The 24,796-nt window shown below is 26.6% G+C and overlaps 2 long non-coding RNA genes across 2 annotated transcripts; both read left to right on the forward strand.

Annotated features, from left to right (window-relative positions):
* The first annotated feature begins 4,338 nt into the window (after positions 1-4,338).
* Positions 4,339-11,960, forward strand: LOC129963664 (uncharacterized). Its single transcript, XR_008784006.1, has 3 exons — positions 4,339-4,514; positions 7,502-7,712; positions 11,756-11,960. It is a non-coding gene; the product is annotated as an uncharacterized LOC129963664 (long non-coding RNA).
* A 4,820-nt stretch (positions 11,961-16,780) lies between these two features.
* Positions 16,781-21,933, forward strand: LOC129964223 (uncharacterized). Its single transcript, XR_008784086.1, has 3 exons — positions 16,781-16,804; positions 19,342-19,571; positions 21,820-21,933. It is a non-coding gene; the product is annotated as an uncharacterized LOC129964223 (long non-coding RNA).
* The last annotated feature ends 2,863 nt before the right edge of the window (positions 21,934-24,796 follow it).

A 24,796-nucleotide genomic window follows, 5' to 3' on the forward strand; every position in this document is an offset into this window, starting at 1 on the left:
GGAATAAATAATGTTTTGTTGCAATGTAAGCAGATATAAGACCTAAGCAGATATAATGTAAAGAACTTAATGGAAATTAAAAATGAATATGCTGGGTCTAAAGCTGTAAATACAATATCCAAAAGAATAAGGAGAATTTCGAAATAAGTATTAATATAAAAGTGTTCGAGTAAAAAAAAATGTACAAACGACTAATTAGTGCATTTGAAAGAAAAGTACATTCACGACTATTAACAGATTTGAATAGTTTTAGTTTAGTTTAGTTTAATTAACGTCACGTTTTTTATGCAACACTAGGTTTATTTTGGAGAGAACTTCGTAATTTTGAATCGCGGTCAGATAACGAGGACGACACCTGAGCTGGCACCCCTTCTCTAAACTTCCACACCAATGGGAGGACATTTGGTCCCGACGGATTTCACGTACACCATACCCGCTTATACAACGGTTCTTCGGTGGAATCGGGTCTCTCTCTGGTTTCAAAGCCGATACCTTGCCACCGTGGCCCTTACCAAGTTTGGAAATTTCGGTACAACTTCTAAATCACACAGATTGATCAGATAAAAAACACAATACTTAGAATTTAAAATAAATGATCGACTGATTTGATTCATGGCTGCTGTCTACAAAAGCTTTGTATGTGAATGATATCTTGATATGCAAATGACGCGTATTAGGTTTTATAGTATTGTTAATACAATTAGCCAATTATTATAAAATAATGATTGTTAAAAAAGATTGACATATTTATCGCATTTACCGGCTATATTAATACTAACTGCAGTTATTATTTATAATAATCAACTAATGACAGTCTCGGGATTTATATAAATCCTTGGCCAAGGTGAGTGGATACATCTGAATTACATTTTATGCAAAGCTTAATATCAATGGTTTCCTCTCTAAAGTACCTATCAATTTCAAATTCTGATAGGCATTTATTTGAACTATTTTAGAAGCCTTATACTTGTTTTGTACATTGTAGTATGCACCTATTTAATTTTGCATGATCGCATTTAATATTTAAGCTTTATCTGAAACTTTAAATGATTGTACTAGTCTAATAATTTGTTTTGCTAAACAGAAATAAGTTCATAAAAAACGCAAGGGCGATATGTGGAATCATTCAGTATCGAAGTTTTGTATGTGCTAACTTATATACTTTACAATTTATGTAATATTTTTGAGGAATTTTGCTAATTGATTCAGTATATTATGAGAAGAAATCAGACTTTAAAACTGAAACAGTGGAATTATAATTTATCTATCTTTATCATTGTTACAAGAAAGAGCAAAACCCTTAAAAATGGGAGAATTATTTTTTAAATAATTTATCACTTCTCATTACAAAGATTCAAGTTGTTTATGCCGTATATTTCAAAAGTTTTTAAAAATCGCTTTAAAACACATTATTCTAAATACAGAAGAGTCAAATCTTCATAATATGATTATCAATAATGGAAGAAAAATCATGAATGAGAAATTTACGACAACAATGAAAAATATTTAAATTTTGTTGTAACAAAAAAGTACTGTTAAAATATGTTAATTAGTATTTTTAATTAATAATTACAGTAATAGAAAAGCTGTATAACGGGAAAATATCAAACTTTTGCTCGATATTTCGAGGTACACATTTTTTGTTTCCAAAGTATGTGTAAATTTGTTTGCAGTCAACTATCAATCCTTAACAGCGCCAACAGACTGCGCAAACGCTCTCGCAAATTTCAATTATTAGTATAAATTTCGAATTCAGTATCATATTCGACTGATGTAAAATGCTTTATCCAAGGTTTAAAAGAATTCTGAATCTCAACAAATTGAAGTTCAAAGTTGTTTTACAATAAAATAACCATTGTTAGGTGTTTTTTCCTAATTTAAAATAATCCAAGAAATAGCCTAAAAATGAAATCGAAGTCTTGTTATAATTGAAGAAGCTCGATGTTTCCGGGCACATTATTAAAAAGATAAATCATTTCTTATCATCCTTAATGTAAAAGTAATATTAACATTGTGATTTTAAACTGAAAAGCCTTCTAATGAAATAAGTATGGCAATTATCATTCAAAACGGTCTGCAGAGAAAACTATTGAATCAATTGTTGCCAAGTTTGGCACACAACTACTTAATAAACAATGGAACTCACTGAGAAATGACTTTCAAATTTCTTTTAATTCTTTAGTAATTAAAAAAAAATAAAGATTTTAGCCTTATTCTTTAGTCAGTTCGATGTATATATTATCGCACAAAAAACATTTTTACACCACTTTAAAAAAAAAAATCAGTCTTTGGTTATTGATTATTATGCTATTGTTATTCTATTGTTTACGCAATTTTTCTCTGCAATTTTAATAGTTTTTCAAAATTTTTAGGTTCTTCATTTGGAGCAAGCTAAAACATTATCATATAAAAAAGTTAAAACATTATCATGAGATGATTTCCACATTAGGACTCAAAGCTCAATGAATCTTTCATATTATTAATCATTTATAAATAATCATTCACGCTAGTTTTTTTTCTTTTCGAATGACCTATATATACAAGTAACAAAAGCAGATATTTTCCACAAATTACTGGAGATAAATGAAATTTATCCATCTACTAGAAAACAATTGCATAACGTGTCATAATAATCTTCACCAATAGATAATTGCAGAAAATGGATAATTGGTATTTTTATTGGATATCTTGTTAAAAAAAATGGAATACACTTCAATATTTAGTTCCGTTTTATAATCCTTTAGAATTCGATACTTCAACTAAATAGAATGTACGTTTTTAAAAGAATTTTGTTGAGTCATTAAAATGAGAGATTAGATTGTTTCAATAAGTTTTAGTGCTTATATTTCCAACTGAATTGAATACACATTTTTAAAAGAATTTCATTGATACTTTGAAATGAAATCCTGGATTATTTTAGTAAATTTTGATACTAAACTAATATAACATATTCTCGATTAACAAGCAACACCAACACTCTGAATTTTGCAAACTTTCCAAGAGAACAATACAGTAATTTTTTGTTAATTAATAATGAATATTTCTTATGGATAAATATAGATATAAATATATACATATCTTACATTTTTAACATTGTTTACTTAACATCTGCAATTGATTGTCCTGTCAATTTTTATAGATATTGTATTCAAATGCTGACTCTTACATTAATGCTTAAAAAACTCATTGCATAGAGTATCGGAATATGTTCTTTATTAAAGTACAAAAACAATAGCTTTTATATATAATATATGAAAAGTATTTTATGATTGATGGTAAGTATTTTAAAGCAGCAGAAATGTGAGTCATTTGGTCAAAAGCCATTGTGAGTCATTTTTGAGTCAAAAGTTTGTGAGTCATTTGGTGGGTCATGTGAGTCAAAAACATGACTCTTTACCTCTACCGTTTATGATATTTATTATTTTCCTTCATTTTATTTCTTTGATAAATTTTAATTTCAATTCAGAAAAAATTTCTTAAGATGTGAAACAATTTGAATAGATTTTACAATAAGGATTTATTAAATTTTAATTTAATTTCTAAATAAAAACAATTCTAAATTATGCTAAAAATGTTTCATCGATCATTAAAAACGTTATTAAAATCTAATAAGAATTCTTTTCCAATTCTCAAAATGAAATTTCACCGAAAGGATAAACACCCTCATAAAACTAATTTATTTGAATGAAACAGTGGTGTTCTTTTGTAAAATCAAAATTCTTTGACAGAAGCAAAATAAATGCCTTCAAATAGAATGATTTGCGATGTAATAATATAATAAAATAAGTTATAAATTAAGCAAAAATTGATTAGCAATATAGCAATTTGTGATTCTTACAGCGTCTTTATTCATATTTACTTAATAATTAGTTTTTTTTTTCTTTTGCAATTTAAAATTATTACATTTTATAGATTAATAGTCATATCTTTAACGTTTATCCAAACTTCTTAAAAAGATTAGGTAGAATAAATGCCGCACTTTAACGAAAATTCCGAGATAAATATAAGTTAGAGTGTATTAGCTTCCATTCTTTTCTATTCTAACTTCTTATAAATTGTATACCATCCTGTATTTACATATATTAATTATACGTTTTTATTCCCTAAACTGTTACAAAAGATTTAAAATACTTAAAGAAATTTCGAATTCATTTATTGAAATTTTATAGAAATTTAGTTTTAAAAATATTTATCAATTTCAGTCCATCGAATAAATGTGTCACTTTATAGCGTTTTAAATTGTATGACCATTTTTAGCTCGGTTAACAATATTATTTCTTCCACAAAAATATTCTTACTTCATAGCCTAACCAAACTAAAATAACATTCGATAGGTATATTTCGTTCTTCTATTTACTCAGAATCACTTTGCGTTGCTGAACAGATACTCGCCAAGTCAGATACAGCGATAAAAAGATAAATACTTTAAAACTTTAGAAAGAACTGGTGTTTTTGAATTGAGGTGATATTTTCATATTTTCAATCATATCTGCTTCAACATCTCCTGATAAGAGGTAGGAAAGAAAATATTTATTTTAAGAATTCAGACTCAGACCTTTTGTTTTGCGAAAATTATACATGATCGACAATATTCAATTATGTATACTTTGTTAACAATTAATAACTGCTTTTCTTTATACACATAAATTAATTAAATTAATTAGGATTATAAAAAAGAAATTATTATTGATTTTTTTTTTTTTTTTTTTTTTTTTTTTTACTTATAAGACTCCGACTCTTATTAACATAAAGTGTCTGATTATTTATCAAATAATCTTTTTATTCTTTATTAATTAATTGAAAATTATTTCCTTGTCAATTTTTTAAAAAATTCTGATTTATATGAAAAAATAATTTGCTGTTCTAATAAAAAAAAATATTTTTAAGTTTAGGTAACAATACGATTTTTTTCTTTCATTTATTATTTACATTTCAATCGTGACTGATAAAGTTCGGTAAAAAAATTGCCGATGCTAAATTAATTTATTAAATTGGATTTTCATCTTGAACAAAATGAACGAAATATCAAAAAGTATTACATACATTAAAAGTATTATTAAAGTATTAAAGTTATTAATTAGTATTATGTTTTTGCGAAATCATAAAATTTGATTTTCTTTTAACAAATACTGATAATTAAATAAAAAAAAAATGATATTACAGTTATTTCTGGTAATTCAAACTTTGCAATTTTATTTACAAGCTATGCTGATTTTTAATCATCAATTTTTATTTCGTAGCTCCTAGAAAGACTGATAAAATTCAATTGCCAAAAAATTAATCATTGATTCATAGCCAATAAATTTATTAATTTTGATGCTATGTTTACCTAGTTGCATGCATTATTTCACTTCCATTCATAGAGAATAAATGGAAGCAATTGCTTATAGAGAAAAATGGAAATAAACTGCTACTAAAAACAAAATATAAATCAAAATTTGACAAAATAAAGATTCTTTGAATAGAAATTATTTTAAAATTTTCTCAATGTTTTCGAAAGGTTCATTTTCGAAAGGTGCTGACTTATCATTAAGATTATTTTTTGTATGTTGATCCTTGTAAAACAGACTGGCTCTGTTTTCCTTTGGAACCGTTCTTGTAAAGGCAAACTTCTGAATAAAAATATACTCGATTTAATTTTTTTTAAAAAAAGCCCTGACGATAAAGGAACATAAGAGAAGTAACTCGTTCATTCATAAAAAAAAAAAAAAAAAAAAAAAAGCAACCAATGCATCGACATTTGATTATGGATAACGGTGACCAAATGTATGGAAATGATTAGGGCGTTGTCTATTTCAGGTTTCTGTAAATGTCGATGCTTAAAATAGTTGAAACATTATTTTGTTTTGATTTGATCTCATTTCTTGACAACATTTGATTTAAAAACACCTGAGGATTTTTAGATAAGATCGTTTAATGACCTTCTCTGATTTTTATGGCTGAAAGACCTTAGCCATAAATCTATAGTGTGTTTACTGTTTCATATTAACACAAAACTATTACGTATTGAAGACTATGCTGACTGTTACAATCTATTACATTTGAAAGCTGCTTTCAACATTGTTAAGCAAGTTCTTCTCGTTTTTCGGTTTTAACTGATGCATTGATAAAACTGTTTTTTAAAACAATTTTGTATTTATAACTTTCTTTTTACATTAAGCCTTCAATGAATTCGTGTGCCTCCAAAAGCACAGAAGTGTATTATGCTTTGGAGTATTCTCATTATATACGCAAGGGCTGCTTTATAGATCCATTCTTCGTACCTATACGTTTGAATGGATTGGGTTGCCAATGTTTCTGAGGAGTTTTGACTGAGTTTTTTTCATGCTGTAACTTTTTTTTTTTTTTTTTTTTTTTTTTTGCATTTGGCTGTTTGGTTCAATAGAGTTAATAACCTCTGCCAAACATTATATTAATGCATTCAGAGAGTATCAAAACAACTTTATAATTTTGTTAATATATTGCATAAAATTATCTTTATACTTACATTCCAAATATTTTATAAGCAAGATATTGACATCATCTTTCTTGAAAGTGTCCACTTGTTATACCGTTTTGTTGTCTGGGTATATAATTGTTTTTTAAAAATAGATTATAGATTAAGGAAAAGTAAATAAAAAAATTGGGTTCAGAGGCTGGAATGGGGGCTTCTGAAAGTGTTTATTTAAAATGACTTATGGAGGTTTAAGATAATCTTTAGTGGCCATTTTATTGACTAGGTAATTTGCTTTAAAATAATTTTTAGGCATTGATTCTAGCTGTGGTTTTAGTGTAAAATAATATTTATTCAAGGATTTTTTTATGAATCTAAGTTATTAATTTCCATTAGTTAAATTAATTTGATAATCATGATTTAATGTAATTTCTTCGAATTAATTTTATTTCTGTTTTTATTGCCATATTTTCTTGATTTTGCAGAAGTTTGTTGAAGAAAGATAATGCTTGATTTCCATAACACATGCTTAACGATTTGCAACATTCAATGGAAGGAAGGAAATATGTTTTTTTTTTTTCAATTATAAATTTAGATTATTGTCAAAATAAAAAAATTTGTTTTAATACTTTAAACTACTTAACCATCCTATATTAAGAATTTATTTTGTTTAAAAATTATTAAATATGCTATTTTAAGTTTTAAAGAAATCAAATTTAATCTAATCATTCTTTTTAATCTAAAACTAGATATCATCAACGGAAGGTTTCAATTAAAGGCAAATACATTAGGAATCTATGAATTTTCTTCCCTTGTGATCAAAGTAAAACAGATCCTGTCTGTTTTACAAGGATAATGTACACATTACAATATAAATAAGTAATTCTGTCAAAAAATAATAACAATAAAGTGAAATTAAATATGAAATAATACTTCTTTTTTACTGTCAAAATAATGAGAAATAAAATCTTGTAGAAGTTGAAAAGGGTTTCTTTTATTGTTGTTTGGGCTACACTAAAAAAAATAACTACACTGATTGCTATAATGTCTCAAGGTTCTTTGTTTCAGGCGTGATTTGTAACATATAAATGATGAACAAAACGATTGTCCTGATTTTGATCGTCATGGTCGCGTCCACCGTCCAGGCTTGCCATCCAGGAGTTTGTAGCCGTGTAAGATGTCATGATGACACTCTTCAATGTGGTCCAGGAGAAATGATTCAACCCCACGCAGGATGGTGTGGTTGTTGCGGCAAATGTGTGCCATTTCCTGAAGCTAGGTAATTCTTTGTGGCAAACTGATTCTTTTCTTATGGAGCGCCTCGATTAGACTTTTATAGAAAGCAAATAAAAGAATTCTCGTCTTCAAAATATCAATACTTAATGACCATTTAAATATGCACTTAAAAAGGCATTAAATAATTCTTCCTAAAATATTTAAAATAAATCACTTAATATGTTTTTAATATTATTATTAAAATCTTTTTTTAATTTTTTGACTTCAAAGAAAAATTAAATATTTATAGTGTAACCATGTTATAAAAGTGAGTTTTAGAAAAAGATTTAAACATTTTTCTCGTGTAAATCTTTTGTTTACTAGAAACAGTGACTATAATATATATTTCATATTTTGAAGACGATTTTTTTTTTATATTTCAAATTTTATGGTTTAAACATTATGGTTTAAAAATAAAAGAATATGATGACAAAATTTCATTCTCTGAAAACAACACAGAATGTCTTTAAAATAATTTTCTTAAAGAAAATGTTCTTAGTTATTAATTAATCAAAAGATGGACAGTTTCAAGTGATATTTGAGTTACAAATAATTATATATATTTTATAAATAATCCTAGGCTTTTATCTTGGGTAAAATAATTTTTTACAGTCTTATCCTGGACATAAAAAAGATTTTATAAAGCTAATATTTCATGGTATATAATATAGTAATAAATTATATAATATACCAGTATTATTATATAATAATAAAAAAAGTAACTTTAAATCGGCTCTGTATTTGTATTAATTCCGCTTCATAGAGAATTTTTAAAAAATTGTTACAGTATCATTATGCGTATCGCGGTGACATGGGAAAACTTAAAAATGACGCCAAAGAGATAAATTTAATCTTAATAACTTAAGACAAATAAAAACATATTTTCAATTTTTGACTACTGCTGAAAAATAAAATGATACATGGCATTTTTTTTTTTTTTTTTTTTGTACTTTTACGCGATTTAACATATTTTGTACTTTTACATGATATGACATTCAGTTAAAAGTATAAAATGTTTAATTACTTGAAGATGAGATTTTGACGATTTTCGTCGCATTGTTTGTCTCGAATTGAGAATAAACATTTTCCAAATTCATCTTTCTTAAAATATTATCCATTTTTATTAGTTATTTATCTTATCTTGAATGATTGCGTTGAAACTGAATTGCAATATACGATTAAAATGAACTCGTGAGTGCATATTGGAAGATATATATATATATATATATATATATATATAACGCCAATCCAATGTACATGGCACAGAAATCATTCTTATTACTTAGTATGGAATGACAATAATAAAATGTAAGCATATCCATATACGAACGTTTCAGACTGCTTTATTTAGCAGGGCTTTTTTTTAGCCTTTTAACAGCTATGTTTAAATTAACACGTCGCTAACTAAATAAAATTATTATATTATAAGTGCTGCTCGGCGTGTCAAACACTTCATTCAGTCAGAAGATGTAAAAGAAAACAAGGAATAGGCTTAACCCTCTGAATTCCTTTGCTCTTTGGAATGCAGTTCTTTTGAAATCCTAAGTGGCCGAAAGTATAAAGGATAGAAAAAAAGCAATTCCCTCCCCCTTCTGGTGGTCAAGACTTCATTTGCACAGTGGGGAGAGTACTCGTATCGACCTGTTCCTGTAGTCAAATTACTGCTGGAGAATAAGGGGTTGTATACAAAATGTAATAATACTTTATAATTTCACTTAAAGATTTCCCACACGTTCCGTTTTTTTTTTTTTTACCGCTGTGTTTGATCATAATTTATTAATTACGGAAAGACGCATTTGAGGTTGAAATATAACATTGAAACAGTATCTTTGCATTTTCATTAAAATCATTGCTGCATCAGAAAATTTAATCATTCAAGAGTTCTCCCTTTTCTTTCTTTATTTTTTTTTCGCTCTCTTTATTTTAAGAGTTATTGATATAAATAACTTACGGTAAGTACTTAAAAATTCTTATAAATTTTAATTATGTATTAATTAATTCCCAAAACAAATTATCTATTAATGTTAATTATGTATTAATTAATCCCTTGCATTTATTTATTAGAATATAAAGAGAATAATGTTCTAATGTTGAAAACTTATTAAGATATCTAAGAAATAACTTCATTAACAATGTAAATTTTCAAAATTTACTAAATTTATTAATTTAAAATGACAGAATAGTAACACAGGGCAAATAATATTTTATGGAAAAAATATTATTTTTTTGGTCGATATATACCAATTAAAATTTTGCAAGTATACTGTCAAAGTTATCCAAATCAAAACTTCTCTTTTTCCCTTCCAAACGATTCTGAATACCCAGAAACGTTTGCTAGCATTTTTTTTTTTTAATTATGTTCTTTGATTTAAGCAATGCACAAAAGATATAATATCAGCCAATTTTCAAACGATTTGCAAAATTCTTTAAGGAAGGAATATTTAATTTGTTATTTTATAATTAAAATTGTTTGAAGAATTGGTATGAGGGATATTGAGCCTTAAAAAATAATTAATACTATTTTAAACACAGTTTTCTGAAACAATAAGCATTTTAATTCATTTATTTTTTTTTTAAATTTATTATTTTTACATACTTCCGATATTTGTAAATTATGGATTGGACCTGAAAGTTGGTCAAATTTCGGAATGGAAATAATTTTATTTGCTATCAAATTTGATTTTTATTCAATAATCTGTGTAGAGTTATCTATTTTCAGAAACTTCAATATCGTCTTCGTTAACAGAATCATTTTCTAACAAAGTAGAAATATTTTCTACTTGAAAAGAGTTTGAAGTGTTAAATCCAGCATCTTACTCATCACTTATATCAAATCAGATTCATCTGAATCTTCAAAGAGTATATTATTAATGTCTTTTTGAGTTAAAACTTTCCGATATCCCAGCATGTTAGCAAGAGATTTTAGTAGCTGGAGAGCAAAAAGCCTACTGTAATTTAAGCATCGACCCTCAAACACTTTCTGGAGACAAGCGGGACGGATGGCCCCGCACCGTTTTACGACCCTGCTGAGAAAAGGGGAAGAAAGTAAACAGGTGGTATTTTGGCCCCTCCACCGTTCTGTTGAATGTCCAGCCGTCTCGGCCGCACTGGGAGTCAGAAGGTTTTAAACAGAAAGTTTAACAGAGAGCGAAAATAAGCCTAACCGCCGCTTGATGGATACTCGCTTTGATTTACTAATGGAAATAGATGACCATATCTTCCAAAACTATTAATTTCGCAAAAAAGATTTCGAATTATCTTAAAACTCAAAAAATTACTTCTTTAATTATATCGATTTCATTTATGTACAATTTTTTCTTTACTTTTAATAAATTCTTTAAGTTTAATTTACAATGTTACGTATTAATTTAAGTTTCAGAATGTTGAATTCTATTCTAAGATGAATTTCTATTCTCTATTCTACGAATTAAATAGTTTAAATAATTTAGAGTGCTGAAATCTATGAAATTCAAACTTATTCATAGAATTATTCAATCGTATGCTTCTGTCAATGTTAAAATTAGGATAAAAAAATTCTTTTTTCAGATATTAATTCCGAAATAGGGTTCCAGCTTTTGTTTCGTTGTATAATACTTTCAATTTATGCTCACAATAATTGGTTTCAGATTGATTCAATTGAATTCATATTTTTAAATCGTATAAAATAAAATAAATTTTTTTAAAAATGCACTCAATATCAATCGTTTAATAGCTTATAGAGTCAATAATCTAGGTGAGCAAGCTGGTCGCTAAAGGCGCCTAGTTATTTTATTAATTCACAACTTGCTATAACATAGATAGTAAAATCGAATACTTTACAGTCAATTCCTGAATTTAAGAATATTTTTTCCGAAATATTTATTTTCTCCTTTCATTTTATCTAAGCTAATTCTTTTATATTATATTATTAAATATGTTGTTATAATTTATGAAAATTTAAATTGATACTTTTCTTTCAAGAAATAACTATGTTACATTTTTTATGAATATTAATTTATATAAAATTTACCAGTTCTCTAATATGAATTCTATTGTGTTATGTTTTAGATGATCGAAAAGTCTAACATTGTCTACTATTCAAGAATGGATTTCAAGATGATGTTTTCTGTTCTTCTTCTGTTACGAATATATTTCAATCCGATTTGAAAGCGACGACTCTAGTGCAAGATTTACATACATATTTTTACAGTGTTAGAATGTAAAGCTTTATTGAGCATCAAGCAACTAAATAAACCTTTAATTCTTAAAGTCATTTTAATATTAGTTTTTAATTAATCGATTGCATCGTATCCATAAATCCGATTCTTAAGAATTTTTTAACTATTCAAAATATCATAGAAATATACTTATTAATTAAATTACATATTTTTAAATAATAGTGGGTTTTTATCAACTTTTAGCTACTTTATATTAATTATAACTCAAAAGAATTGCATTGTATTCACAAATTCAATTTTTGATTCAAGTAGGTAAAACTGTTGTAAACACTTTTTCAATAGAGTATATATTAAAGAATCATAAATTTGTCATTTCAGTGCAAAAAAATATTTAAATTATATAGCAAAAATATAATCTTTCCTTATATAAAGAAGTTAAATATGTCCAGTGTTTATAAAATATAAAAGAATATTTTTAAACAGTTATGTATTGTATACAATGTATTATAAAATATAGTACAGGAAAAGCGAATTAAATTAATTTGTCAATGAAGTTAAAACGAAATATTTTCTGCAATTCAGTAATAAACATATTTTAATTAGAAAGGGTGATGATACCTTTTAAACGAATAGACTGGATTTTAAATATTAATAATCTTTCATTATATGGCAGTTGATCAAGAACAAGAATTTCTGAATAACAAAAAAAAAAAAAAAAAAGGAACAGTAAAAAAAAAAAAATTGTCAAATTCCTATTGTAGGCACGAAATGTGCAAAGCAATGGAATGAAGCCCCGTGACTAATTAATCAACGGGGATAGGGACAGGAAGCAGAGAGAGAGAATATAGATGCTTCGAGCGCCAGTCTTGTAAAATAAAATATAAGTAGGTTTTTTGTTATATTTTACGATGAAATGCTTTGAGGGAGCAAAAAAATCATGCCATGTGCCAGTTCATTTATTAAATAATGATGACGCATTGTTAGTACCAAAAAAATTTTCATGCACCCAGACGACACTTGCCATATGCCATTGAACAATAACTATAATAATGCAAATATGCCATTGAAAAAATCCCTATAATAATGCCTCTATACCATTAATTTAACGTCATTATGCCATTGAATGAACAACGTTTTATTCAAACATAACCACCCAATCAGTTCAATATACTGTGTGATGCAATTTCACGTCCTTCTGCCAGTTACAAGATGCAGCGCTATATGAACTAAATATATTTATCAGAAGTTCTTAGACTGAAAATAATAATAATAATAATTTTTACTAAATATTTTGGAAGGAAATGTCGAAATACAGAAAGATTTGATAAATTATCTGTGCATAATTCAAACAGGCTTGCTAATTAAATCATTTAAATCTAAAACGTATATATATATATATATATATATATATATATATATATACTGATGGCTTTCTTTATATCTTTTACATAGAAGATTTACATTATTTAAAATCCCACTTAGTGCATTTTTATTTCAATTTTATTTTTAAAACAATACCAAAAACACACACACACATTAGTTTGAGAATTTTGATAGTATTCAAAAGTAATTCAAAGTTGTGTTTGAAAGAGAAAAATTGTAAATCATTTTCAGCTACATCAAAATCTATTATTTAATTATTAAAAGCTATTAAATTAATTATTTAATTAGAATAATATCTTTTCATCAGAATCTATAAAATGAAGAAGTGGTAATTCGCATAACTCTTAGAAAATTATTATTAAATTACATCACACAAACAATCGTATACAAACTTACATAATATTTAACCAATCAAATAAAATAATTATATCATTGAGAAAAATGAGCAAATTAAGTCTAGTTTAATCAATAGTTCTACGGCAGATTCCGATGATCGAGAATAGAACCTGGGACCTTGTGGTTCGCAGCCCAGTAACATGACCACAATACAAAAGCAATTGCTCGATTAGCATAGCTGTTAACTGGCTTATAAGCTTTCACTACAGTTCGATAAATTTAGATCTAAACATTAAGTGTAGGAGAAGCTCTATTATTGGTTTAGACATATTTTAAATTTGATTGAGTGTAGAAAATTACTATCGGTCGAAGCTTAAAACTCTATTATATCAAATTGATAATTTTGGACTAGTTATACTATTTATCACACTAGTTCAGTTGCGATCGCAAACTAAAAGGAGTAATCTCCCCGAAACGCTTTCAGATACTCACCCCTGAAGACCTTATCCCTCTCCTCCTGCAAAAATTTGAGGGCTAAAGTAAGACCGCTAATGTCTTTATATTATTGGATAATGTTAGTTACGATATATAGAAAATTAATGTGAATCTAACATTTTTACTGTGCTTATCATGCGAATATGTATTTTGGACACCTTTTTTCCAACCGATTGTAATAAAATTTGACATGGGACTCCTTGTAATCACAAAATCCTATTTGAATTCGTGTTCATAAGCAGGCAGATATAATGCCGAAAACATAATTTTCGAATTCAAGGGATCTGGAACATGAAAATTCGTCAAAATCTTGAGTTTATCTTTTTTGACGATTACAAAATTTTCTTTATGCTTCACATATGAGAAAATAAAAACATGGATATCCTCATTTGATTTCAAAGGCAGGTGGTAGATAATAAATGCTCTTTTGCAAGAATTAACAAACAAGTATTTGGATAACCTTTGATCTTAGAAAATTTCATTAGAATCGTCTTTGGATATAAACCTTTAAGAATATCATATTCATATTATTGAATAAATATTCATATTATTGAATAAATTTTTGAAAATCTTAAAAGTTATGATGTCTGGAAACAAAATCTAAAATCTAATCTATTACCTAAATTTGTATTTTAGATGTTTTATATGTTGAGATCAAGCCCGAAGAAATAGGCAAAAGCCCTCCCCCCTTTAGGTTTTTATCATCTTATATGTCTGGCTGCTTTATTAATATCAATAATCATACAACAAAATGGTACATAATAAATCGACCAGTGACTTCATAGATAAAGCTATAAAATTTGATTAGGAGAAAAAAATTGAAAACCTTTCCTCGGGCATCTTAAACAGCAATATTGAAAAACATATTCTGTATTTTAATAATTCTGGTTAGTTAGTATGTACGCATTAGAGTGAATTATCCGCTGCAGTGTGCAAGTTTTCATCATTGCAAATTCACAAATTGTATCTAAATCTTGAACTCCGACGTTGATCTAGAATAGAGCACTTCTTCTCTACCATGAATAAGCTTCTGAATTATATATCAGATATGCTGGGATAAGTAGAATTAAAACTATCATTAGTAGAACATAAAGAAAATTATTAATGTAAAGCTTTCGAATAATGTTAAAATGTCTTAAATCAAAAATAAATTTTAAAAAATTAAGGATATGCACATAAAATTGTTGAGGCTTATTAGTTTCCAAATTGTTCTAAACAATGTCTCATTGTTTAGGCACTTCTGTTAGGATTTTCAGATGGGAAATTATTTTAAATTATTGCATTGAATAAAGCTTAAAAACTGGAAAAGGCCACATTTGCTGTACTTAACTTGCAACTTTTATTGATGCTGTTATCGTTTAGGGAGAGAAGCAATAAATCAATGAATGTGATTAAATTCAGTGATTGAAAATCAGTCTGAACTATCGAAAAATCAACGATTTCATGATAACAGAAAGTATTGATTTATTATTAACCACTTCTTATTAACTTCTCACTCATCGCATTTCTCAAAATTCATCATCTTCAGCAAATATTGCATATAAGTTACAATTTCTTAGCTAAAGCACGTTTAAAATATTTCACTATTTAGGCAGAGTTAGGTACAGGAGCTGAAATTATTTTATCACATTTTAGGAAGAGATAATAATTTTCTAACAATGCCACCAGGGAAAGAATTAGTTGAAAAGCATTATAATCTAAAAAAATGGTAACCATCTATTAATGAGAGCTAAAATGATAGGTTGTCAGAATCTATCTAATGAAAACACAGAATTATGGCAAAAGGAAAAAATACACAAAATTTAGAGTTTAAGATTTAAAAGATATACTAGTACAATCACCTGCCCCAATTCAGCTCGTACTACAAAAGATCTTCGAAATAAAATCTTTGTCGTTTAGTCATCGGAATAAAGTGATTTACCAAATCATTTCTACATTTACAGAATAAAAGAGATCCGATGACTTTCCACTCATATACTCCTGTCCTTATAGAGGGACAAATATTACATTCAAAAGTAATGCTCTGGAAATAAACAAATTAAGCATTTCAACATCAATTTCTTTAAACGCACAACTATTAATTTACATATTTACAATAAATTCAAAAAGAAATCGTTGATGTTTGTTATTAATATAAGTTCACCAACAATATTGAAAAAGATATTATGTCGTCATATTCATGAACATATTAACGTCTTATTTTGACATTAACTAATCCTATGAGTATAAATTTACAATAAAAGACTAAATTAAAGATTAAATTTACAACAAACCAGCAATCTGAAAGAAAACAAAAATTAGAAAATAAGTTTTCTTAACTAGCCTGTTATTTTATACTTTGTCTTCTATGGAAATTCGTTCTTAAATAAATTTTAACAGATAATTAATTTTTGAAAAAACTTTTGACATTTTGATCTTTTTCTAGTGTTTCTTTCTTTCACAATACGATATCTAGTGTTTATTCAGCTCAAGCAATTCCATCAAAGTATAATTTAATGTCTATTCCTTTTTAGAATTACAGATATTTATATCGTAATGATTCCTTTGACGTTTGCTTAGTCGATTTTTACCATTTATAAGCAAAGAAAAAAAAAATTCCAGGAATCTAAATAAATATGATTGACCTTCAAAAGTAGTAATGTTATGACGTCATATGAAATATAAAACATGAAGTTTGGTTTTAAAGAATCTTTTGCTTGATATTTTTGTGAAATGATGTCAATAGGTAGGTAAAAATAAATATAGTTCTCAGTTGTTTTCAATTCTTAAAAAAGTTTCTAAAGTATTATGTATTTGTAATGAATTTATAATTTTCTGCTTAAAAGAGTAATTAATATAAATTTAAGGAATTAAAATATACATTCTAGTAAATAATTGTAGTGATAAAATATATAATATTATCATTATCGTAATATCTGTGTCTAAATCAATTTTATATCGTTTATCCTGGTATTATACATATATTATATTGCATATTATTTCTTATAATAAAATAAGCCGAATTTCTTTATCTCGAAGAAGTAATTAATTTTGTGTTGTTTTACACAATTAAAAGTAAATAATTTTATTCCTTTTTATAATTAAAAGTTTCCTTCATGGTTAAAAAATAATTTTAGAAAGAATACTACACAGGCGAAATATATTTTGTAATTAATAATAAAAATAAAAAATATTATTTGATTTTGAACTATTAAACACAACTACAATAAATTTTAACTCAACAAAGCTCTATTCTTTTATTTTTCAATATCATTTGTTCAAACCTTCAAAATGAATACAAAGATTACAGAAAAAATCATTTTAATTTCTGTTTTTGGCTTAATTTCTTAAATTTTTCTTTCAATTTAATTAATTAAAAATCTAAAACTTTTAGTTAATATCGTTTTTATTAAAATCTTTCCTATTTACGAAAATTGAGATAACTAAAGTCTTTAATTAAATAAATATTAATTAGTTACAACATTGGACCATTGCGACCCAATAGTAAATTTTGAACCATGGTCTACTAGTTTCGGAGGGTTCCACGCTGTAGCGTCTAATTCTATTAAAATAGCATTACTGCATGGTAAAGACTGGTTTACAAAATAAAATATATAATCGTAGTTTTCAAAATCCAACCTTCTAATGCTATTAAAAGTGCCTTCCGCGTCATTTAACTAGTGCTCAAAATTGTAACCCCGTTCCAAAATAATGTTCAATATAATAAAATAAAAGCTAATCGCTGAAATAAATAAATTTATTAACTTTGTACTAACAAGGATTTGTCTTAGTATACAGTTGGTGGCGAATTTAAAAAAAATATGAACAACAAAATTTTTATATATATATATAGATAGATAAATCTCCATTATTTCAACAAATTAAAGTATCTGTCAAGTTGTCACATAGAAAAGGAAAATGTACTTTTGCTTATAACTGATTTCATCGGTATTTTAATTTACAAGATATTGGAAAGAGTTTTTTGCAACAAGAGGAGAGTTAGTGAAATTAATATATCGAAAAGTGTCAACATGGAAATTGTACCTTTATGAAAACAGTCTATACAATCTTAAGAAAAAAGAAAAAATTTAAAAACTCTATATTATTTATATAACTAAACGTTGCTATATATCTGGGAATTGATATCGGAAAATAACAAAATAATCTCAAAATTTTAACTTCCAGACTTTAATAAAAAATTTGCCTTTTTAGATTTGATCCGATTAAAACAATAATCAGTCGAATTATAAATGCAGATATTCTTCTCAAACATGAAATGCATTAATTAGGAAAAATGATTTTTCGTAATATTTTTTCTAATTTTATTGGATAGATGATAACCGGAAAAGAAAAAATAATTCCCCATTTGAGCAAAAACTTTACATTTACTAGGATTTCTAAAATGCGAAGGATAATATGGGTTTTTTTTTTTCTTTTAATATCATCTTTTGTTTTTTCAAAAATCTGTAACGATAAAAAAAAAAATACACAGTATATTCAGTTATTTCCGATTGAAAGGGAATGGTAAGAATTTTATGGAAGAATGCCTTGAATTTAAGGCAGAGCTTTTATATCAAACATTTTATGTCTATTTGAAAATCTTACGAAAATAGTTAGAAACGAAGTACTTTATCTATGTTACTGGTAATATATGAAACGCTGGCATCCTGTAGAATCACTAGGCATTTTATAGAATGCTCGATGTTTTTAAGTAAAGTATAAAATATGAGAATTTTTATATATTTTCCTTGGTCATTGCATATAAAACCTATGCATTCCATAAGATGACAAATGATATTTAGGCAAAATATTATAAAATAGGTCATAACAAACGTCAATTATCCATTTCATCACTTTTATCAATATGATATGAATAGTACATGGTACCACAGAACTTATGATCTTATTAACGATACTTTGTGCATGTATATACAGCATTGGTTTCTTTTGAGCACTCACAGTAAGTAATAAAAATAGAAAATTGTTCCATCATCATGCTGCCTTAATCCGAAATAAGCTCTTTTTCTTACATTGGAATTGGGTTTCACACTTTGTCGTTTGACATTTGGCATTCTACAGAATGCCTAGAAATTGTGTTAAATTAATCTTTAGAACAATGTTGACCAATTCTTGACTTTCTATAAAATGCCTATTTATTCTATAGAATGTCAGTTCTCATATATTGGTGGCAATATTTACATGACAAACAAATCCGAATATACGAAATAAAAATGCATTTAGACATGTGCTATTACAAAATGATTCATTATTATTGTTTTTCAGGAAAATATTTCAACTTAACAAAAATGTACAAAGAAATTCTTTTGATATTGATTTTTGTTTACTCACAACAAATGTGCAAGCCAGGTATTTGCGACAGAATTCAATGTAAGCCAGCTAAGTGTGGTCCTGGACAAGAACTTTATAAGAATGGCGGCTTATGTCACTGTTGTGATATTTGTCTCACGTTTATATGATGAAGTCTAATGCTGAAAAGAGATTAAAGGATAGTTGTAAGTTTTGATCAATTACTTTAAAAAAAATTATTTAATCTTATTCTTTGTTTTTATTATGGATGTACAAGCAAGACTTTGCTTCTTTGTTACTCAATAAAATCAATTTGTTTATTTTCAAATGAAAAAAAAAAAAATCAAAATATTTTTTATGATTGATTATAACATTTGGTCTTTTGACGAACAACAAACAAATTCTGTGAAAAAACAGATCTAATTGTTTTAAAACAATCTAAGAATCAAACCAATTTTGAATTATTTTCCCCCTTTATTTAATCTTTTCGCTTCTTTTTGCAAAGAAAATTTTGCTAGATTTACAGATTCATATTTTTCAAAGACTGTTTTGATTTTTCCTTTTAAAAAAAAACATTAAGAGAAGAATCGAAATTTCTATAATTTTATGTATTATTAATATGAAATAAGATTACATTAGTCTCTATAATCCGACATTTTGCTATTCGATTCTGGCCGTTTCAATAGTTCGACGATTTTGGAAGAAAAATTAAAAGGAAATCAAATCACTGCATACTGATTCATTGACCTTGGGACATAATAAATGATTGGCTGCTATTCATGCTTTTAATTATATTTTTTAATATTTATTATGTATAATATGATTATCGGTATTTTTTTCTTGTAATTTGTAATATTTTCTGCATCATCTTTTTCAATTAAAATGTGGTTTTTTTTTAAAGAATCTCCATTATTTCGTCAATCATCTACTCTGATAGTTGCCACATTACAAAGAGGCTATTGTAACATATTTCTCTTCTTAAAAATGCACTTTTAATAGGCCTTTATTAATCTGCCAATCGTCTGGTCTGATAGCTACCAAAATACAGAAAGAATATTGTAACATTTTTTGAATCTCCATTACTCCAACAATGTACTGATCTGATATTTGCTGCGATACAGAAATTTCTGTAACATGTATTTCCTTATGCTTTTTAGCAATCTCCATTAATCCAGTTGTCATATGGTTTAATATTTGCAGGGTTACTATAAGACTATTCTATTTAATTTTAGAAAAATATATCCATAATTTTGAAAAATATGAGAATAAGAATATTAGATTATTCTAACCAATTTCGAACCAGAAATTAATTTATTCAATGTAATAAAAAGGAATTATTAAGGCATTCAAAGATGATCATTAAAGAAAATAAATTTTAATCTTTAATTATTCTGGCATTTCAGTTATTTGGAGAAGGATCAAATAAGAATTAAAAGAATTACCAGGATTTGAAGAATTAATAAAAATAGATTAGACGCTGATATACGAAGAGATAGAAATATTTATTAGTTTTCTCAAGCTAATTTTATGAATTAGTAGGTGAACAAAAAGAACTGAGTTGAAAACAATAAAGTTCTTTATCAATCTTCAAATATCATTCTTTCTCTCATTTACGCTGTTGCGCGTACATAAGAATACTATTCTTTAAATCCACATTTAAGGTATGGCTGTTATATGTTTTAGGTTAAGTATTGTTGAGGATAATCTTGTATTCGCATTTTAAAATTTCCGTATTTAACATTTCTAATGAATGATTTAATGAATCAAAATTTATTTGTTCAGTATATATCTAATAATAATTAAAACATGATCTTATATTTAAAGGAGCGATGAACAGAAAGAGTACGATTGCTTCGGAATCAGTAGTCAGTAGTTGGGGGTTTGAGACTAATTCAACTGAAAAGCAACAGCAAAAATATCAAACCTGTTTTTGATCACAATGCAAAGTTAATCCCAAAGGCTTAGTGTATGTGGATCTTGGGCATGTTATGTCTGTTATTGGATCAACACTCTTCTTGTGCTTAGAGAATAAACTGGCCGCTCAACGGCCATTTTTACCAGCCTAAGCACAAAACCTGTTGAACTGTATGTGACCGTAAAGTGATGTTAATATCATTCTTTCCAACCTATATATTCATCCATTATCAAGTCACTTCTATTAAAATTAAAATATTCACTCATAATAATCTTCAATTAACTTTTTAAAAAAGAAATATTTACTATGCAAAGGTATAGGAATGTTACGAATAACGAGCATGTTGACGAATCTACGTACTTTGTAGCTAAAATTTGCTTTTTTCAGACAAAAGAATGTCATTCCTATTTTATTTAATATGATGTATTTCTAAAACCTTTTTAATAAATATCATTATTATGCTCTTAAAGAAGCATTATTAGTTAATGTGCAATTTTTCGATAAAAACAAACTCTGATTTATGCTTTTTTTTATTTCAGGTTCTGTTTTGGGATGGCTTTGTAGTTCGTCCATTCGATCTCAGTGTGGCCTTCTCGAAAGTATTTTGATCATTAGATATTCGCCCACTTTCGAATAATGTAACCAAGCATTCAAAAAGAAAAATAAATAATTTTATAAATAATTCATTTAGATAATAGAACTTTTTAAAGACCAAACATCTGCATCTGCAATTTATAGACTTTGAAGGATGGGAATATGCACCCCAGAGAGTTTTTTTTTTTTTTTTTTAATTTTTATCAAAAAATTTTTTAAATATAATGTTTTCTCTCGGTTACTTCCAAAAATATTTCAGTACAAAAATAATTTTTACATCGTCTTAAATTTCAAGATGTTACTGAATGATACCTTTTTTTTTTTTTTTTTGCCGTATATATGTTTTATATATTTAATCAATTTTATTAAAAATAGTTTAAGCTTATTTTACAACAAGAATATAAGGATACACAAAAATATAACGAACAAATATTAAAAGCATCGCGAACACGATAATAAAAAACATAAGAAATCTGGAAGAACACCAAAATTATTAATAAAAGTCATTGAAATTGCAGATTTTTTTTTTTTTTTTTTTTTTTTTTTTTTTTTTTTGTCTTATGATACGAATTGTTATCAATATTAATATAGAAAATAATGAAATGTCCCAAAGTGTAAAATTAATTTCAGATCTCTCCTTAAAACTGATCATTGGCAAAACAGATTTCAGAAAGCATGCATGTATTTACTTCATTTTCAGAAGAATCTGTAAAAGATTTAAATTTATACATAAAATACTATTACCATAAAGAAAAATGTTATATTTTACATTGCTTTAGTTTAAAAATTAGGTTACATTGTCAAAAGACTAGAAATAGTAGAGTGTATCCATTTTTTTTTTACGAATTTTAAGGGAATTGACAAAAAGTTGGAGACATATAATAATATGAATAAAGAGGGACAAGGCTTTTAAAACAGTGTAAATTATATATCTCTCAAACTTCGAAATTTGAAAGCATCTTATTGAAAAAGCTATTAAGATCAAATTTCATAAAATGCTTATCTGAATATTTTGAAGACCATTATTTCGGTGAACCAGTTGGACGCCAAAGGTGGCTAGTTAAAAATAAAATTACATGTTTTTCATGTTTTGCTATTAATATTAATTCTGTTATACAAACATCAAATTTTGCTTTCAAATACTGAAATAAGATTTTAATTAAAGTTGTAATAAATAAGCAGTTCATTTTTTAATCATAAAATATATGGGAATAATTTCACCTCAATCAACGACAAATGTATCAGCTAGCCTTTCAAAAACACACAGAAAAATCTTAAGTTTTCTCTTTATGAAAATATTAATATTGTCTGTTATAAATATTCACTTTGACAACAGATGGCGCTACCCATTAATGACATTTTCATTGTTTTCCTTGTGAATGAATGATAATTTCCTTGTTGAGTTTCGGAAACATATTGCTAAGGTTAACCTATTGTTCTTAATTTAAGAAATTTTTTGTCAAGATGTATAAATAATGACAAAAATAACGCAGATAAATCGCTTTAAAATTTTCCCAATAAGAAATATTTTTCTCATTTGTGAACTTAATTCTTCTCTTTACAAATTTAATTTTTAGTAAAAAGTATTAAAAACATAGCTAACAATTTTTGGTAAATGGTAACCATGCTATTAGTCAAAAATATTAAAAATATCTTAAAGAAATTTAAATTCATTTTTATGTTGTTGTTTTTTTCAATTAACAATTCAGAAATAAATAATAGCATCGACTCATTCAAAATAAATCAATCTGATTCTTATATTTACGAACTTGATACCTTTGATGATCAACAGATTCTCCGAGAATATTAGATGTGTGTCATTTCATTGAAATCCCTAGCGCATGACTGGATATGCATGATATCTTCAATAAAATATTTTTAAACATCAATTTGTAATAGACATTAAAGTCGTGTTATTTTAGTAGTTTTGCACTTGCACATGATTCTTCCAAAAGAAATCATGTCGTCATAGTTCTATTTAAAAACATAATTGCCCGTAAAATCTTTCTAATCGCATGTTGTCTTTCGCCTTCAATTCTTATTCCTCGTGAAAATTACACTGATAAAATTAGAAACTTTAACTTTTTAACATATGAAAGGCCGTGGTGGCCTGGTGATAAGAACTCGGTTTCGGACCTGGAGGGTTTCAGGGTCGAGATCCGATTCCACCAAAGAACCATTGTGTAAGCGGGTCTGGTGCACGTTAAATCTCTCGAAACTAAACACCCTTCCTCTATTGTGATGTGATAGTTTGGAGAAGGAATGCCAGCTAAAGTGACGTCCTCATCATCTGACCGTGGCTATTTACGACTTCGGTAGCAAAATAGCCCCAGTTGTTTTCTTTTTTAAACAGGACGTTAATATAACTAAACTTTAATATACGAAAAAAAATCAGAAATATAACTAAACTAAACTAAATTTTAACATATGAAAAATAATCACACAATTAAATATTTGATGAAAATATGAAAATGGCATGAATTTTATTGCATCTATAAAACGTATTGATGAAAGTAACGCAAAAAATATCAAAATTGGGTGGGGGGGGGAGATTACACTACTAAATTGTCATCATTAAAAATACAGTGTTTTGAACTTCAAAACAGCTAATTATTACTAATACTAATCATTTTAATGTTGTTATAGTTACACAACATTATAATTATTTTCATACAATAATATTTTGAGTAATTATCATCGGAAAACGCAAAGATTTTGTTTAATTAGAAATTAAACAAAATTGTAATGAAAATTAAAAGAAAAAAAATTTGTCCTGAAGTATACATTACCATTTTCAAAAGCAAATCTATAAGAACCTTAGTAATTAAGTCTCATGATTGTTCAGTAAATTTTCTTAATAATTTGAAGAAATAATTGATAATAGTTGGAAATATTAACGTGACTAGAATTTTTTTAACACAC

This window comes from Argiope bruennichi, chromosome 3, assembly GCF_947563725.1.
Source record: "Argiope bruennichi chromosome 3, qqArgBrue1.1, whole genome shotgun sequence".
In the NCBI taxonomy this organism is placed as follows: Eukaryota; Metazoa; Arthropoda; class Arachnida; order Araneae; family Araneidae; genus Argiope; species Argiope bruennichi.